The sequence below is a fragment of the Mixophyes fleayi genome, chromosome 6, assembly GCF_038048845.1.
Source record: "Mixophyes fleayi isolate aMixFle1 chromosome 6, aMixFle1.hap1, whole genome shotgun sequence".
Lineage (NCBI taxonomy): Eukaryota > Metazoa > Chordata > Amphibia > Anura > Limnodynastidae > Mixophyes > Mixophyes fleayi.
Genome location: NC_134407.1, coordinates 165,386,301 through 165,403,171, shown reverse-complemented (window position 1 = coordinate 165,403,171; position 16,871 = coordinate 165,386,301).

Here is a 16,871-nt window from a genome sequence, read left to right as displayed (position 1 = left end):
TCACACAGTGACCACTGAGTGACACATGGGACAGATATGGAGCTGTGCCGAGCCATCACTGCATATAGGAACATGGTCATAGCAACAAGATGTGGGTAAAGTTATTCGGCTTTGTCATCAGGATCAGGGTTACACAGTTCCCAGCACAAGTTATCTCATCTGTTACAGGACGATGTCATCAGATTAATGCTGATACTGGACTGTTTTCCAGTTTTATATTTTATACTTACGCAAAACACAAGCAATCAACGCTCAAATTCTACTAGTTTGTAAAGTTATACACAAAAAAATTCTATAAAATTCTATATAACAATATCCTGAAAACAATATGTCCTTAATTCCACTAAAATTATGTTACAATAACCGACATACTTCCTTATTTCAAAGGTGGCTGCTCTTTTTCAGTTTCACCTGTTTGCTCAACCAGGATTATAGAATATAAATAACATAAAAAAAGGCACCTCCTAGAGTAGTTTTTCCATTCTTAATTGCTTTATTCAGGGCGACAAAATTGATAAAGGGTACGGAGTCCTTAAGTTATGAGGAAAGGTTAGCCAGTTTAGGCATGTTTACTTTAGAAAAGAGGCATCTAAGGGGAGATATGATTACTATGTACAAATACATTAGGGGTCAATACAGAGAGCTTTCATGGGAACTTTTTACCCCAAGGACCATACACAGGACACGTGGTCATCCCCTAAGGTTAGAGGAGAGGAAATTTCACAACCAGCAAAGGAAGGGGTTCTTTACAGTAAGGGCAGTCAAGATATGGAATTCATTGCCAGGGAAGGTTGTGATGGCAGATTCAATAGATATGTTTAAGAAAGGGTTAGACAAATTTTTAGCGGAAAGGTGTATCCAGGGATACGACCATTAATTTAAAATGAAGGATAGTAGTGGATATAGGGTAAAAATAGGACTGCAATATTGAGTCTGGGGGGATTTTCACAATTGAAACAGATTGGCGGTTGCTTACTCTGGATTAATTTCAAATATAAGTGCAGGATCGCAGGAGATCCAAAATAGGTTGAACTTGATGGACTGGTGTCTTTTTTGAACCTCATCAACTATATTCAAATCTATAAGCTAGCATATCATAAAAATATACGGTCATCTATATATTATGACGATAAGCCACTGTACACTATATGGACAAAAGTATTCGAACACTTGACCATTACATTAACAGCTTCCACTCTTCTTGGAAGGGTTTCCAAAATATGTTGGAGTGTTTCTGTGAAAATATGTGCACATTTATTCTGTAGAATATTTATGAGGTCAGGCACTGATGTTGGATGAGAAGGCCTGACTTGCAATCTCTGTTCCAGTTCATGCTAAAGGTGTTCTATGGGGTTGAGGTCAGGGCTCTGTGTGGGCCAGTCAAGTTCTTCCACACCAAACTTATCAAGCCATGTCTTTGTAGTCCTTGCTTTGTGCACTGGGACACAGTCATTTTGGAATAGAAATGGGCCTTCCCCAAACTGTTCACACAAAGTTGGAAGTATAGCATTTCCAAAATTACTTGGTATGCTGAAGCATTAAGATTGCCCTTCACTGGAGATAAGGGGCCTAGCACAAACCCTGAAAAACAGCCCCATACCAGTATCTCCACCACCAAACACAGTTGGTATAATGCTGTCAGGCAGGTAACGTTCTTCCGGAATCCGCTAAACTCAGACTCGCCCATCTGACTGCCAAACAGAGAAGCGTGATTTGTAACTCCACAGAACATGGTTCCACTGCTCCACAGTCCAGTGTCAGTGTGCTTTATACCACTCCATCCAAAGCTTGGCATTGGTCTTGGTAATGAGAGGCTTGCATGCAGCTGCTCGGCCATGAAAAACCCATTCCATTAAGCTCCTGCCACACAGTTTTTGTGCTTACATTAATGCCAGTGCAAGTTCGGAACTTTTCAGCTATGGAATCAGCAGAGCGTTGGCGACTTTTACACACCATGCGCCTTAGCAGTCTTTGACCCAGCTCTATGATTTTACGTGGTCGTCTGCTTCATGGCTGAGCTGCTGTTGTTCCTAAACACTTCCACTTTCTAATAATATCACTTACAGTTGACTGTGGAATATCCAACATGGATGAAATTTCATAAACCGTCTTATTGCAAAGGTGACATCTTATCACAGTACCACACTTGAAGTCACTGAACTCTTTAGAATGACGAAATTTGCATCACAAATGTTTGCAAATGGAGACTGCATGGCTAGGTGCTTGATTTTATACACATCTGTCAACGGGTCTGATTGAAAAACCTCAATTCAATAATTAACAGGTGTGGCCAAATACTTTTGTCCATATAGTGTATCTCTTACGTCTCTGCTACACATATCAGGCGAAGATCATATAAATCTTGCATAAAAAAATTCAAACCACACTGAAATAGTGGATTAATATCATAGAATCTTTTTTTATATCACGTTTCCAAAAATAATCTGTGAATATCCTTTCACACCACCAGTGCATATATCCACAAGTGCATATATCCTCTCAATCAGGATCTCTTCACACTTCTCGTTTCAATTTACTTTGCTTCATATGATGAACTCTATACCCAAAAAATATATAAAAATAAAATAACAGTGTAATATCCTTAGAAAAATATATTTATTCCAATAGTCTAAAAATATTGCACGTACATCAAACAAACTTGGAATGTACACCTATCTGAACCTAGGTGTTACAGATGGTATTCTGGAACAGCATAAATACTTTTCACAACTCTGCATAAATCCAATTCAGAAAGAGGGATAGTATAATAACTACCTCCAATGCGTTTCGTCCTTTTTATTTTACAATACTTACTCGGGGGGTAATAAAAATGCCCCATGCTTGGGACTTCGGTTTATAATTAGAGATGCTCACTGACCCCCGTGAGGTGGTTTTGGTTTCGGTTTTGGATCTGGATTAGCTTTGTGTTTTTGTTTTGGTTTGGCAAAACTGTCCTTGTGTGTTTTGGTTTTGGTTTTGGAATCACATAATTTTGCTCTTTTTTTGTTCCTACCTTACTATTAACCTCCATAACACTAATTTCAAGTAATTTGCAGTCAATTTTGACCACCTCACAGGGCACAATATTATTTTCATACACTTTCAAACAAAGACAGTTCTTGCCAGTGATAAGAAGAAGGACATGTTCATGCCTGGGCATAACACCAAAAAATCCACCTCTTATGTGTGGAATTATTTTTACCCAAATCCTGACAACGGTTGGATAGCCATTTGTAAAGCCACAGTCAGTAGAGGTAAGGACCTTAGCCATCTAGGATCCTCATCCATGTTATGCCATTTAAAGCGAGATCATGGAAAGCTCTTGGGAAAATCAGAAACTTATATGAAAAAAATTACAACAAGCAGTCTAGCATCAGCTACCTCCCTTCTCTCATCTAGATCCCAGCACCTGCAATCTACACCTCCAACACCTTCATCATCAATATCCTCACAAGTGATCGGAGTTAGTCCTGCATACAAGTTGCTAATGCGAGATGACTCCTCCCCTATCCAGGACTCCTCAGAAGAATCCTTGTGCGTTAAGCCCACCGCTGTTGCTCCTGCTGCTGGGGGTGGATCTTCAACCCAGAAGCAGACCAAGAAGAAGACCACTAGTAGTCTGCAACAATTGACTGTTAAACAATCCTTAGCAAGATTGAAAGCTGTCACCCAGTTGCAAAGCGAATCACAGACGACATGGCGACTATGCTAGTATTGGATCTGTGTCCAATATCCACTATTAATGCAGCTGCTGTTAGACAGTTACTTGAGGTCTAGTGATCCTGTTACCATATTCCATCATGACACCATTTTGCTTGAAAAGCTATTCCTCACCTCTACCAGAAGGTTCGTAAAAATATAATTATTGGGCTACAAAATGTCATTCTACCCACTATCCACTTAACCACAGATATGTGGACAAGTGGAACTGGGCAAACTAAAGATTATATGATTGTGACAGCCCACTGGGTTGGTGATTCGCCTACACCAGCAGGGACAGAAGCAGCATGTACCCAAGTACGTCACATTTTTCTGAGGCAGGCTATTCTGTGTATTACCGGCTTCACTAAGAGGCATACAGCTGACAATCTATTACAAACACTAAGGGATGTCATTGCAACATGGCTTATCCCACTTGGACTCTCCTCAGGATATCTGCTTCACTGAAAGGTATATTATTAATATTATTATTATCGTAGATCTGTAAGGCACCACAGTGCTCCACAGTGCCGTACAGTAGGGAAGACAAGGGCATACATAAGATAAGACATATGTAAATCAAGCACAGACAAGGCAGATAAAATGAATGGATACATGAAAACAAAGGGTATGGAAGACCCTGCTCATTAGAGAGCTTACATTCTAAAGGGGAGAGGGCACAGCTGAAACAAGAGGAGCGAGTGTGGCTCAGAGTGGAGATTGGGATTGTTGTGAGGGTGCATTAGTGTGAATAGTGTTATCGAGGATAAGGTTACCTCTAAAAAAGAGATGGGTTTTCAAAGAGCATCTAAAGATTTGAAGGCTGTGGGAAAGAGTGATTGAGCGAGGTAGGGAATTCCCTACGTGGGAAGCAGCACGGGAGAAGTCTTGAAGGCGGGAGTGAGAGGAGGTTATCAGAGACGAGACAAGGCGCAAGTCACAGGTAATACCACTGACAACCTGTTTGAAAAACTAAGGGATTTCATTGCAACATGGCTTATCCTGCTTGGACTCTCCTGAGGATATGTGATTTCTTATAATGCCACCAATATTGTTAGAGCATTACAGCAGGGGGAATTCCATCATATTTTCTGTTTTGCTCACACAATCAACTTGGTGGTACAGAACTTTTTAAAAAATGACAATGACATGCAGGAGATGCTGTCTGTGTCCCGAAATATTTAGGGTGATTTTTGGGATTATGCAACAGCATGTAGGAGAATGCAGCAGCTGCAAGAAGAATGAATTTGAGGGGAAATGTACTTTCATCCAGCAAAGTAGTCATCTGTAAAGAGAGTGTAGACATGGTTAGCTTGAGTCAAGTGATTCCTGTAATTAGACTTTTTGAGAAGCAGCTAGACAAATTGAAGGAGGAAATAAAACAAAGCAATTCTGCTAATTCATCATCATCATCATCATCATATAGTGCCACTGATTCCACAGCGCTGTACAGAAAACTCATTCACATCAGTCCCTGCCTCATTGGAGCTTATAGTCTAAATTCCCTAACATACACACAGACAGAGAGAGAGAGAGAGACTATGGTCAATTTTTTATAGCAGTCAATTAACCTGCTAGTATGTTTTTGGAGTGTGGGAGGAAACTGGAGCACCTGGAGGAAACCCACGCAAACACGGGGAGAACATACAAACTCCACACAGATAAGGCCATGGTGGGGAATTGAACTCATGACCCCAGCGCTGTGAGGCAGAAGTGCTAACCATCTAGCCACCGTGCTGCACTTGTAGATTAAGTACTTTATTCTCTTCACCAAGAGTTATCAACATCTTGAAATCGGATCACTACATTTTGCCAACTGTGCTTGATCCTAGGTTTAAGAGCTATGTCTTTATTTCCCACTGTCCCAGATCACAAGAGATGCAATGTGCTCCTGGTCAGCAAGCAGACAGCTCAAGTGGTACATGACACAACAACGTCTCCTCCTTCAGTTTCTCTGCCAGCTGCTTCTAGGAAAAAATTAAGCTTTCCCAAAACACCCACTGGTGATGCAGATGAGTCAGCACGACATTTTGACATTTGGGCTAGTCTAAAAGAATTGCCCAAAAATCGTGACAGCTCTGCCATAAAATGAACTACAAATTCCATGAGGAAGGCCATTACCAGCAATTACATCAAAGTACACAGACTTCTGTGATGATGAATTAGTATTGGTATGCTTGGTAATATTTTGGGTAGAATGGCATCTTGGCAATTTTATGTTTTTCTACAGTAAACTTTCACCTTTATTAGAGAGGGCTTTTTTTTCTATCTTTAAAAAGGTACAAGCTGTTTATTTACATTTTTGTTTCCCTGACTTAAAACCACTATGCACTTGAACATAGGCTTTAGCCCATGAGGTAGAGGGATTAGTATCATCATGACTGAGACTGAAGAGTGACAACAACAATGTCACCTCTCCTGTTCTGTATGAGCTATGGCACAGTAGAATGTCACTGTAGACTTTTAAGAACACTGACAGCCCCATTATTACAATTTCTGTTTCAGCACTGAACCTTGTCACCTCTCCTGTTTCTGAGTGAGCTATGGCACAGTAAAATGTAAATGCAGATTTAGACCAAGCCAGCCAGCCCTATAATTTCTATTTCAGCAATGACTCTTAGCAATGGAGCACTCCTCTTTGTGTGTAACCTATATAATACTGTACAATTTGTCTGCAAATTCAGAAGAAAAGACTGCCAGCCATAGTATTTGTATTTCAGCAATGACTCTTAGCAATGGAACACTCCTCTTTGTGTGTAACCTATATAACACCGTACAAGTGTGTTATATAAGTTCGGGTGTGTTCGGTTCTTGAGGAACCGAGCCTGAGTATATTTTTCCGACAGTGAGTAGGGAATATATTACAACAGCGCATACCTCAGCCGGGATGCTTTGCGCTTATTCGCTAAAAATAAGCTATAAATAAGCTATTAATCATTCAAACCTTATTCCTATATTGCTTAGCAAACGAAAATACATTTTCCTTTATGGCCAATGAGCATAAATAATATGGCAATTAACATCTTCATGCAGAGCCATTATAGATGACAATTATTAGAGCAGACATTTTTAAAGAGGGCACACATACTATTAAAAACAGTAGGTTTGCCTTTACTTTATACTAGAGACAGTATAAAAGTCTTCATGTAGTTTTATATTGCAATATTAATTTATATCTTCATATGCAATAACACTTAATATACAGGGAACTTTAAACCAACCACATTATATTGTATACTGTTTAAAGTTCTGTGATTCCCTAACTGCAGATTATTGGGACAGGATTAGAAAGTGCTGGGTATAGTCATCTATGAAAGATACAATATTATATAAAATAATGTTCTGCTTTATGCTTTGAAAGCTTCAGATCACAGGGCCAGACATCTCAATTACCAACATTACAATAATGCAATTTCAAATTAATATTTTTATCTCTGTTTTATTGATTTGTAATAACTTTGTTTGCAGATCCACTGTGCTTCTGAAAAAAGCAGCCAGTTTTCACTATAATATCCCTTGCTCCATTCACTCATGTGGACTGGGTCAGACTTTCTAGGCTACAGACAATACTACAAGTTATTAATGGTAATAAGTACCAGTGATGATACTACCACCATTATAGGGTGTGCTGCTGCTCCAGAGCACAGTGATGAGGGAGACGCAGCAATTCCGGGTCGCCTTCCCGAGGCCCACGCTCTACTCTCAGATAGGCAACTACTGCTTACAGCATGCTGAAGAGTGACAGGCCAGCCACCAGATGATAAGAGCCTCCAATTGTGGAGGCAGAAGGGAGAGCACCACCCTGAATGATGGGAATTGCATCTTAAAAGGATATGTTCAGAGAATGGAGAAATATTTGGTGGTGAAAATAGTAGTGGCTTGAAGACAGGACTGGCTAGGAGTTACAGCTTCTGCTGGAATGCTAAGGATCAGAAGCCACAGAGAATACCTGCTAAGACCAAAGGTTTTGTTCCTTCGCCACTTGTTCCCTGTGGGACTTGTGGATATGTGTGCTTGCTGAAATCAGGGTTACACTGAAGAAGGACAGCTTTCTTGGTGACAGAGAGAGAAGCTGTGTGTCCACCAGAATGCCACTAGAACATATACCTCAGGCATTGGCTAGAGAGACTGGTACTTGTATTATACTTTCCCGCCATATACCCACATAGCAAATGATGACCACAAAAAAATTACCGCTATTCTCTTATTCAGCAAATGGATATCTCTGCAGTACTTAACCATAACTCTTACATAAATAAACCTATATAAAAAATATAGGACATAAATTAATAACCAACCTCCAAAGGGAATAACCATATATTGAAAAAAAAACAATAAATAAAACCACAATGTTTAATTGTCAATAATAAACACACACAAAACACATACAATATAACAATAAAATCTAAACACTGGTGATCTTAATAGTCCACCTGATAATAGAAGGCAATATATATATTTGTCACAGTATTATCCCAATAAGCATTCAGCAATTTTTAATATTCTTTTTCCGGACAATAACTGGAGTCCCAAGAGTAGGTGAATTTAGTACATCCACATACTTCTATGGTTCTAACCATCAAATTCAATGTCCATCAGAACCAATGCTTGGCAAATGTTACCCAATCTTTTCCTCTGTAATTTGGGGAGAACTGGGCTAAAGCATAAAGTCCACTTACTTGTTCCTTAGATTTTCATCCTCCTGTACTTCCGTCCCTGCGGATTAAATTACTGCCAGTGTGCACCACTTAATCTGTCCGGACAGAAACAGGAGGGTGGGGTACGGCATATCGATGCCGAGTACCCCGACAAGGCTTTGTAAACTACATTGTACATGGGTGCATACTTACATTACCCCCTTAACAACAGCGATAATCCCGTCGCCATGGTGAATGACGTCATCAAGTGGAGCCGGCTTCTTACTTGATCGTGATTGGCTGAAGTCGGTTTGAAGAGAAGTCGTCATTGGTGATGGTCGTGAAGGAACCCTTCGGAGTCCTCATGTCGGGGAAAGTCTTGTCGGGGTAGTCAGCATTGATATGCTGAGTTAGTCCCGGAATAATTATAGAACAAATGTCCATAGTTTTAGAAGCTCTGTATTTTGTATATTAAATGCTTATAAATGCTTATGCCTTCAAATCAAGGTGCCGATTTAAAACATATCCTACGAGACACTTTTCGTCTTGAATGGTAAAGCCTTCCATCTTCTCCAAAGGGATAGCCCTTCTGACATGTGTAACCGATCACACAAAACTGCTGAAACTCCATTTTGATGTTTATACTATTACTCTGCAGCACATTGAATTCATTAATGTAATTAAGTAATTTTGCAATGCTTGTATAATCAAGGCCTTTTCAAAAACTTCTCCACATATTTTGTTAAATAGTTTTCTTTTGGGCCTACTGCACATGCTCAAACTTCTTATCAGTATTAAACCAATAGAGTCCGAAAATCATGTTTATATCTTACATGCAAATGATTTCAGGGTCCCGGTCAATTAAAGCTAGGAAACTGCAACATAACCCACCTCAGCTTGGATCACTTTAGGAATGCCAAGTACTCTCTTTGTTACCAGTTTGTTCATCATAGCTTTCAAGATAAGGTGCTGTCAGAGGCATGGAGAAAGACGGGGTTCTGGGATAATCTGTGACAATCTATTTTCTCTTTGCACTAACTGCACTTACTCTTTGCATTATATTTAATCTTTCTGCTATATTCTTCAGAAAAAATAAACAATACACTTGTTAGACAGCCTGAGAGTCATGTGTTATTAATCCTTTGTAATCTGAATCCATTGTTTTACACTGCTCCCATTTCTCGAAGCTTTTTACAGATGTACGACATCTGACACGATCCAGTTCATATTATGCCACGTAGTCGTGCCCCCAAATCATATTATGCCATAGAAATACCCCAAGTTCATATCATTGCACATAGTTTTACCCCAATTCATAGTATGCCACATAGTTTTGCCCCCAGTTCATATTATGGCACAGTAATGCCCCCAATTTATTTTATGCCACTGTAATGCCCCTAATTCACATTATGCCACGGTAATGCCCCCAATCCAGTTTATGCCAAAGTAATGCCCCCAATTCTATTTATGCCACAGTAATGCCCACAGCTCATTTTATACCACAGTAATGCCCCCAATTCAGTTTATGCCACAGTAATGCTCCCAATTCAGTTTATGCCACAGTAATACCCCCAGTTCATTTTATGCAAAACCTAAATTCCCCCAATTCACATTATCCACACCTAAGTGCCCCCAATTCACATTATGCCACAGTAATGCCCCCAATGAATGTTAGACCACACATAAATGCCAGCATTGAATGTTATGTTTCAGTGCCTCCAATTAATTTTAAGCCACACATAAACGCCCCCATTGAATGTTATGCCTCACAAAGTGCCTCCAAATAAGTTTAAGCCTCACATAAATAAAATAAACATTAGCCAAATGTTTATGCAACTTACCTCTTGCTGGCATGATTCGTTCCGCAATGGTGCTTGGGAGGAGTTCACAGCAGTTCACAGTCAGCGAGATGAGCTAAACTGCTGCGCAGTTCAGTGTCGGCAAGAATGAGATGAAATGACAGCCGGACGGCATGCCAGTATGCAGGGAGCTGCGTGCCGGGGTTGCCGACCCCTACTCTAGGCTATAGTTGGAGCCACCATGGGGCTGTGTCATGCCGTCACTTTACTTTCAGCAGGAGAATAATGTGACCGTGTCTTATCCCCGTTGTATGTAAAAGGGCAGTCTCCTTTACTTCCGGTGCAGAGTTGAACATACGTACGAACCTGCTGTGGTGGCTTACACACATTTTACCTTCCACGTCAGAATTACATGCAAAAACACTTTTGGTCCAAGAAAAGTGATACTTTGGGATATGCCAGATTTTGATGCCAAGTAAAATAGCAAGTCCTCTTGCATTGACTAGTGTTGGTAAATTTCGTGAAGACCTCATTTTTGTCCCTACTATGACTGAGGTCCCCATATTGTTGGTGTATAAACAGGTCAATGTCCCCACAAGTATAGGAATACAAGTACATGCACACCTTTATATAAGAACACACATATACACACACACTAAAGCAACCCTGAAGTTATACACACCGTAAAGATTTAATGAAACACAAAGAGAAACAGAATAGAGTAACATATTACTGGATGTAAACTGGAAACTCACCTCTGAGAGTGGCTTAGTGGTACTGTATAATATTTGACCTGTTGAACTATACTGTATTATATGTATTCTATATAAGGATTTTATGTACCGTTTGTGATTTTGAAGTTATCTTTATGAAGTAAAAGATTTTGTAGTATGTATTTGTTTGCATGTTGATGATAATTGCAATGATTGAATGGTTTGTCTATACTTATAATACATTGTGGGTTCACATATAGCCATGGGTAACTTGACGGATTTGTCAAGATACATGATACAAAGCTGTGGGTGTAGCTCTCATGGACTTCCGGATGCATTAGCGCAAACATTAATTGGAGGATAATAGTATTCAAAGGCTAGGAATACTGGTAGGTTAATTGGCTGCTAACAAATTGACCCTAGTCTGTGTCTCTCTGTCTGTCTGTGTGTGTGTGTGGTAGGGAATTTAGACTGTAAGCCCCAATGGGGCAGGGACTGATGTGAATGAGTTCTCTGTACAGCGCTGCAGAATCAGTGGCGCTATATAAATAAATGGTGATGATGATGATGAATATGAGGATTTATCCTCTAATTATTCTCTAATAAATTAAAAGGACATACCCCTGCTCTATTGCTAGCCATACAGTGCACAGAAAATCTTCCCACTGCCAGTGATATGTTATAGAGATAATGCCTATTACCAGATATATATTGCAGATAAATGTCCCCTATTGCCAAACATATATTGTACAGATACCCCCGCTGCTAGTCATAGCCTGCAGAATAATATCTCCATTGTAAACCATACATTTCAGAAATACCACAATGTTATCCAATTGGCTGCCATATACTGTACCAATAACCCCATGGCCAGCATTTTGCAGAGAGCTAGTCCCATCTTTTAGCCATCTCTTGCACAGATAGTCCCCATTTGTTAATCATATGTTATACAGATGATCCCTCATCCCCCCCCCCCCTCATGCCTCAGCAATTTACAAGATAATAGATAATTTTCACCAAGCACCTCCACATCACTCTCTCCAATGGTCCAGAGATATTCAGGTTTAATAGTGAACTTACACCGGTCCTGACTTATTACGTGAAGTTGCTGGAAGTGACATGCCATACAGACATAAGTTTGGACTGCAGCATAGTGCATTGGCAACGGAGTGACAGTAAGTATGGCCAACACCTCTGCACTCATCAGGCAGCTGATCAGTCCTTTTGGAGACATTAGACAGTAGTGGTGCAGGGTCTACTACTGACAGGAATCTCCATGTCACTGCTTGAACATTCTGGGCCCATTTAGACAGAGCAATACATATATCTATGAATGGTATAGGCGGACATCATATACGACATTGGACATGGGGAGTAGCTCGAGTGTGGGATTCTGTGTAAAGGGTATTCTTTGTACAATTAAGAATCATCTCTGTGAAACTGGCGGGGGTCAGTGTGCAACTGGTGGATTGATTTCTGAATAAGGAACAAATGTTGTGTAAGAGGGATAACTGTAGAATGGGGGATCTTTCTGCAAAAGAATTCCATTGCCTCAGACTGGGGGGCCCCCAGGGCCACGGGCTCCTGGCTTAGGTTTGTCATTGAGGCTTCGAGTCTTCTATTTTCTCACTGAGGTGAATCTTTCATTTCTATTTTGTTTTAGCTTTTCTTTTTCAATCCAAAGATTAAAATAACAGTACTTCATTATTTGTGAAACCGTATAGCTTTTTTTTTTTATTTAAATGACCATTACAGAGGTCAGTGTGACCTTCACAAAGCTCTTCCATAAAATAAACAAGTTCAGTGCCATTAATCTCCATGTCTGATTCAATGCCAATATGCAATCTGAGAATGGCATTTTAAAGCATGCACCCACATTGCTGGCAGAGAGCCGGACTTACTTTCTGTTGGATGAATAAAAAGCTACCTAATCCACTGCAAACTAATTCAGTAGAAAACTCTGCTTTGCTTGGTTATTGCGGAAAATAACTAAATGTCAAATTTGTTTGCTAGTCTTCACTTGGAAAACAAATGCTACTCCCACCACTGATGTACGAAAACAAATGCTACTCCCACCACTAATGTACGACTTATATGGAACTCTTACCCCTTTTGTCAACTTCTGCATCACGATCTTCTTGCAGCATTTATTTATATATAGCCAGCATACTCTGCAGCACATTGAGAACAAACACTATAATAAAACAAGACTTAGAAGCTTACAATGTATAGGAAAATAGGAATTTGATATTGAGCTTAAGTGTCACATATTACATATTAGTTTAACCCAGATGTATCAAACTCGTGGCCCAAACACATATTATTTGCGGCCCTGCCAGGGCCCAGAAAAGAAAACAACTTATCTGACGCGATGGCCTCCTCGCCTATTCCCTTCGCACTGAATGTTGGGAGTGACGTCACCTTGCCCGTCATTTGCAGTGAAGAGTGCACAGAGAGGTGCCACGAGAAGAAGAGAAGAAAACAGAAGAGAAGAAAGAAGGCAACAGAAAGAAAGTGAAGGGGAGTAAAAGTAGCATGGAGGGCACCGTGTGAAACAGGGGGGACAGGTGATGGGGAACAAAAGTAGCATGGAGAGTACAGTGTCAATCATCGGGAAGAAAACATTAAACTTTATTTAGTTTTTTCTTAATAATATACCTTACAAAATTGCATATGAGACTTTTTCTTTTTTTTGCGGCCCACACAATCTCAGACTTTGGTCCAATTGAGGTTTTGAGTTTGACATGCCTGGTCCAATCAGAATGGGAAATAGTAATTAAAAGATGAATGTGTAGTTTTGATTATTTAGTAGAAGTATTTTATATTGGATTCCATAAAGTACAGACATTTTAATGTACGGAATAACAAAATTAATCGCAGTTTGCCGATTTAAATTATTCTAGCTGCAACATTCAAAATACATGGACTCTATATCTAAATCATAATACGCACATATCTCACATAAGATAATGCAGAGAAAAGGACAGCCCAGAACATAAAGCAGGAAAGAGCTAGGGGCCGCAGGTGGAGGCTTGGATGGCTTGCCCATCACTGTACTAAATAGATGATCAAGTGGCTGGATCATTAGGGTGATCAACTGCAGTTTTCCTACTAGCCACAAGATGGCTTTGTAAAATAGAAACATGGTTGGTCACTAGAAGGCTTTGTGAAATTGCCCTGGCTAGTTGGTGGGTATGGGCAATCCCAAGCCTCCTGAATATATACTTTACTTAAATGCCTTCTCCTCCAGCGCACAAGCATAACGGTTGGAATGATGCATAAAAAAAAGCATCTAACTCCTCCAGCACAGTTCTTTGGTATGTGTAAAATTTCTATTTTAATACAGTCTTTTCACTCACTCTGCACCATTCCTCGTCAGTCATTTCAGTGTATAATTAAGTTATATACCAGGTGCTGCTGGGAGCAGTAGTACCACAGTCACTCACAGGTTTTCAGCCTTGCTCAGCTCACCAGATCTGTTTGCATACTGTTGGTCATCTCACAGCTTCTCAAATACATCTATATCAATACCCAGGTATTCTCCTTTTGTGACGTACAACCGTTCCCTCATCCAAGGACTCTTCTGCCTTGAAATCTCCATCTCCTATTGCGGCTGCTGTCCCAAATTGTCACACTATGTCGTGCAGCGACCCCACACTCGGTATGGGGGCACTTTCCAAGGGGGCTATCTCCATGGGAGATACCTGAATCTCTAAGTAATCTTTCCAGCACATTGCTGAATCCATGCCACAATTCAGGTTGTTCTGGGGGGCAAAGGGGGTTCCTACCCAGTACTAAAAAGGTATACCTAATAAAGTGGCCACTTGGTGTATATCCAATGTTAGCACTGTGACAACCCTCTGCAGCTGATTAGATCAGGTCAAAGTTTAACCCTGAAACATACATATAAAGTCCTTTTGGATAGAGACAGTACATAGGGAAGGCAAAATAATAATTATTGGTTTTATAACCTTATGTATAACAAAATATAAAGTAAAAGAATAGCAACAATAAAAACTAACTTATAAGAAATTCTGATTAACTAAACAGACAAATTCATCAAAAACACGTCAGACTTAGTCAAATTAATTTAAAAAAAATACAGAGAGCTGCTCATTTTTGTTAAGTGGCTCAGTTCCAGAAATGCCCCAAATTTCTTTCAAATGAGAGGCTAAAATAAATGTAAACACATGCAATAAATATTCTTGATAAATTACACATCAATATCATATCAGTTCTTTGGGGTTAGTTCTCAAAGCAGCCTCTGGGTCCTTACAGTGTAATCCCAGAGTGAATTTTAAGTAGTGAGAGTCCAAAACATAATTTAGTTAGCAAAGTGTGCGTGATACATTCTGGGTCACAGTGGAAACAAATATTTCAGTGAGTAGATCAGTCTAATGTAATTACCCTTTGGTGGCCACCTGTTCTCGGGTTAAAGCAGTAACTCACATACAGCTAATGAAATTTCTGTGAGTTTTATTCTGGGGACTGCAATGTCTTGCCAAATGTTGGGTCTTGTAAAACAGTTGACATGTTTCGTTTGATGAATCCAACCTTTATCAAAACTCTTCCCATAAAAATCATTGTAACTCATTCCCCACCCCCCCCCCTCCCCCAGAATTCCATCCCCATCTCCCCTGTAGTTCATCAGCACTGTAATTCATGAGCCACCCCATCCTTTTTCATTATCGCCCAGTCCTGTTATTCATCACCCTCCTTCATTATTTACCTATTATTTATATAAATAAAGGTTAATAATACTAATCAGTTGATGTGGTTCAGTGAAAATTCTGCACTAAAGGCAATGGAAGTATCTTAGTTTTATTCAGAAGCAATCATATTTTAAATAACTGTAATTAATTATTTTTCCATTTTTAACCTGTCTTTTCTGTTCCTGTCATCAAACTGTCTTCTGAGCATTATAATGTCTATTTTATTCATGTGTGTCCAAAGAACATATCAGTGTAATCATTCGCTGCAGAGTCATAGTCTTATTGCTGACAAAAGGGACATATCTGTGTGGATTCAGACCTGGCCAATGTGAAATGGGGACATAGATTAATAGACTGGAGGCATCCAACGGTATTCTGATTTTGATATCAGTAATGCTGCAATGTATGTATGAGACAATGATGCTTTACCTTAACGCATTGTTTCTTTAATGTTTATTATTTTCACAGTACAATCATAATGATCAGCTTTTACAATCGGTTGAAAATGTGTTTGGTGATAACACTTGGTTAGTTACTAATAGTTTTCCATAAAAAGCAATGACAGCTATAAGAAAGAAGGTGATATAATCCTCTGCCTAAAAGGTTTACTTGTAACCCCCAACATTTTCTTGATTCCCCGTGGTTTTAAAGTGCATGTATTGCCTACACACAGTAAATTTAATTTCCGAAGCACAAAACGGCCAAAGTGCAGTGCAAAATCTTCTTTGGTAGGGTCCAGTCTTGATTTGCACAAGTGCGCCTAGATTTAAATAAAATCGGCAAAGTGCATGGGTTTGCAAAGTAAGAGAACAGCATTGAGGTGGAGCAGAAGTTTCTACCAGGTGATGGGTGGACTTAAGCAGTGTGAGTAGGTTTCTTGAAAAATATGGAGTAAGCGCATAGATGCTCCTAGTTTTGCGGAGCATTGCAAAAATGCAATTTGATTTTTTTAAAGTGTAATTACTGAAATGAGATGGGTGGAAAGGGTTCATTTTATAGGGGTTGTCCATGCTGTATAAAGGGATACCCAGCCATTAATACTCCTAGGGACCGATTCAATTAGCCACGAGTATCTGTAGCCACCTCGCAACTGTGCGGGTAATGATTTTCATGACCATAATTGCCAGTACTGTGCATGGAAACATAGCCGCAAGGTTACTATGGAACCTCACGGATAATTGAATCAGCCCATTACAACTCGAATTTTGCACCAGATTAGAGCTGGCGGTCTACGGATCTGAACTTTTAATGGGACGCATTTTGCCTGCATGTCACACTTCCGCTGATGAGTGCATTTTAGGTGCAAACCGA